We start from the raw sequence: 3,958 nt of genomic DNA, 5'->3' as shown, positions 1-3,958 counted from the left end.
GCCCCCATACACGAGCATGTCCTCCGAAGTTCATCGAGCAAACACACAAACATTGGACTACCACCGAACTTATCCAACAACTTTGTCAAGTCTTCTCTTTGAAATGGAGGGTGTTACAGTGTTGATTGTTGGTGCTGGGCCAGCAGGCCTCGCAACGGCAGCATGCCTTAGCCAATTCTCAATTCCTTATGCCATCGTCGAGCGCGAGAGCTGTAGCGCGTCACTCTGGCGCAACCGCGCGTATGATCGTCTAAAGCTGCATCTCGCAAAGGAGTTCTGTGAGTTGCCACACATGTCATACCCTGTAGATGCACCAACATACATACCAAAAACCTTGTTTGTGAAGTACTTGGATCACTATGTTGAGCGTTTCAACATTCAAACAAAGTATCTCACCAGCGTGGAGTCATCCACATATGACAATGATGAAAAATGTTGGTCCATTGTGGCAAAGGACATGTCAAAGTGCACCACAGTCAAGTTCATGGCGAAGTTTCTTGTTGTGGCAAGTGGTGAGAATAGTGCAGAGAATATTCCAATGTTCCCTGGACTGGGAAACTTTCCAGGTGATGTTATCCACTCCTCAAGCTACAAGTCAGGCAAGAGCTACTCTGGCAAGAATGTATTGGTCATTGGATCTGGCAACTCCGGGATGGAAATTGCTTATGAACTTGCGACCCATGGTGCCAACACATCGATTGTTATACGAAGCCCGGTACGTACGTGCACTATATATTTTCACTGGGTGCATGAACGCAAATTCTTAGTATAGTTATTAATAGAAGAGATGCAATTTTCAGTGTTTTACTAATAGGAAGTATTTCACATAGAAAAAGAGATGGACTATTTTATATCACACACAAACAACTGAAAGACTAGAGGAACCACATGACAAAAATTCATTTCTTGAAAGAAGAAATTCTATGAAAATTTATTTATCATGCATACTTCAAAAGAGGTGTGACGTGTTTTGTTGTTGCAGATTCATGTAATGACAAAGGAATTAATTCGTTTGGGGATGACACTTGCTCACCGTCTTCCATTGAATCTAGTGGATAAACTCCTTGTGATGGCAGCGTATTTAATATTTGGATACCTGTCACAGCATGGCATCACAAGGCCAAAAATGGGTCCAATGACCCTCAAATCAGAAACAGGCCGATCTGCAGTAATTGATGTTGGGACTGTTGGATTGATCAAAAAAGGCATCATCAAAGTAAGTATGTCATTGACATGACATAAATTTATAACATATGTTGATTTGATATGCCAAGTTATCAATGTATTTTTATCTCCTAAAGGTTCAAGGGAGCATTAGTAAGATCAAGGGCAACATAGTTAAATTTCAATGCAGTAAAAGAATGTCATTTGATGCAATTGTGTTTGCAACTGGATACAAAAGCACGGCAAATATGTGGCTCAAGGTAATATAGCTTGTGTTTGAACATGTCTGAGTTTGTTTTCTTGGTGTAACCATTATTAAATCTGCTAACAAGGTCTATGTGTTTTTAATCCAGGATGGTGAGAGCATGTTAAATGGCAACGGACTGCCCATCCAAAAATATCCGAATCATTGGAAAGGTGAAAATGGGCTCTACTGTGCTGGGTTGGCGAGGAGAGGATTAGCTGGTATTGCAACAGATGCCAAGAATATCGCTAATGACATCAAATCTGTGATGGACTCTATGTTAAGTTAAATCATCTTTTACATGTAGTTTACCATGGCAAGCATGCTAGAAGGTTGATTCTTTGAGAAATATATCCATTGTGTCACCTTTCTATCTAGCTTTTAGACAAGTAAATTTATGTTTATTTTAAGATTCATATGTGCCCCGAAGAGAGATGTACTATTATACTATAATCAAGGGCTTTGTACTATTATTACGCGGAGAGATTTCTAATTTTGGTTGAACCTACAACTGTGTATTATATTTTATTTACTTGAAATTACATGTGTAAAAGGCATGCGCTCAATACTCTATTATCTATACCAAAATCTCTTGTGGCGTGTTTACCCCATCAACATACAACTGTAGGAGGTAGTAATCACATCAGCATAAAATAAATGCATAGTTCACTACATCCATCCATGGCCGGTACTGTGGTGCTATTTAGTCTTAGTATGGCACTAGTTATCATCCCGTGCATCTGCATGGGGGTAGCTGACCTACTATAAATCATTAAAAATATTTGTGAACATATTTTGAAACTTAAAACTAAAACTTAGAACACCATATGACGGAAAACTACTATTTAGAACGTGTATTTGTGGTTACGTGATACATGTATCCTTAACTGTTGTGGACACAGTTTTTTGTGCCCGAAGCGCAGAGTTTGCAGTATGCAGTAAGTTTTCCATCGGCTGAGATCCAAGGTATCCATCCGCATAGCCTTAAATATAAATTGCTTATTACCTTGCGACCATGGTGCCAATACTTCGATTGTTATACGAAGGCTGATATGTACTACTTGCACTAAATATTTTCACTGGGTACATGAACGCAATTTTTTAGTATAGTTACCACTGGAAGAGATCCATTTTTTTAGTATTATTACTAATAGAAAGTTTTCACATATATAAGAGATGGACTGTTTGATATGACGCACAAACAAACAAACGACTAGAGGAACTACATGACAAACAGTTAACTTTTGAAAGAAGAAATTCTATGAAATTTTGTTTTATCATGCATGCTTCAGAAGAGGTGTGACATGTCTTTTGGTTGCAGATTCATGTAATGACTACAGAATTTATTCAGTTGGGATGACACTTGCTCACCATCTTTCACTAAATCTAGTGAATAACCTCTTTGTGACTGCAGCGAATTTCATATTTGGAGACCTATCGAGGCATGGCATCACAAGGACCAAAACCAAAAATGGATCACAATGACCCTCAAGTTAGAAACCTACTGATCCATAGTGATTGATGTTGGGACTGTTGGATTAATAAAAAAATCATCAACAGAGTATTTGGAATATTTGAAGGAATCTGCCTTATTAGTCATATTTTTTATAGTTGAAACTAATAAGTAGACCTTTTCTCTCATAATGTCGGTTTGTTTTCTAGTTGGCACTTCTAGAGAGATCCTAGTCATCTACCTAGATAATATAGATCTGACTTAAATGCGCAATTATATATTTCAAAAATAAGGCACTTACATGACGAAGAAGGTGGCTACTTGCATATATACTGAATGTTCATTATATTTGAAGGCATAACAAGCAATCATTTGTTTTCTTTTTGGAGAAACACCGACATTGGATTTATAGAAGTCTCAATGGGATATATAGAACATCATTTGAATCAAGACAATAAGAAATCCTAAGTACCCTTTTTTACAATGTGAACTGACGGAATAAAGCATATATAGTGGATGAGCTTCTCCCAGTTTTGTCTATCACTTGTATCAACCGATGACTCATTGGAATTTACTGACTTCCAAGACAAAATATACTCGGATGGCAAAGATTGCTGATGCCAAACTTGAATTAGCTAAAAGCAACTATAACCAGTAACTGAAATATGATCTTAACACGCTCGTGGATTGGCAGAGTGTACCTCTGTATTCTGTTTTCCCTTTTAAAAAATAGCACATTTAACTGATGCATTGTTCGAGCAATCTTCAAATCATTCAAAAAAAATCTGAGGCATTGTTCGGCCAGTCTCCTGAGTATGACATGATAGGCCGGCCCCTTAAGCGAGGAGAAGAAGCAAGCAGGCCCAGCAATGACGAGCGAGGCCTCCACAAGTCCACAGAAACAAAACCCGCCAATCCGCCACCTCCGTCCTCCTCTAGGGTTTTACTACACAGTGCTGCCGTCTCCCTCCCCACCTCCGTCCCCCGCCGCCCCGCCTCCTACCCGGCAGACCACCACCGAGGCCCGAGCCAGCGGCCATGACCGGCAAGAAGCACAAGTCCTCCAAGAAGCAGCCCAAGGGCAGCCGCTCGGCGCC

At 39.6% G+C, this 3,958-nt stretch overlaps 1 pseudogene; it reads left to right on the top strand.

Moving 5' to 3' along the window:
• Window positions 1-457: 457 nt before the first annotated feature.
• Window positions 458-1,697, top strand: LOC123042774 (probable indole-3-pyruvate monooxygenase YUCCA10; annotated as a pseudogene).
• The last annotated feature ends 2,261 nt before the right edge of the window (window positions 1,698-3,958 follow it).

Source organism: Triticum aestivum, chromosome 2B (genome assembly GCF_018294505.1).
Source record: "Triticum aestivum cultivar Chinese Spring chromosome 2B, IWGSC CS RefSeq v2.1, whole genome shotgun sequence".
Classification (NCBI taxonomy): Eukaryota; Viridiplantae; Streptophyta; class Magnoliopsida; order Poales; family Poaceae; genus Triticum; species Triticum aestivum.
The sequence above is the reverse complement of the archived record's forward strand: the minus strand, read 5'-3'. Positions and strand labels throughout refer to the sequence as shown.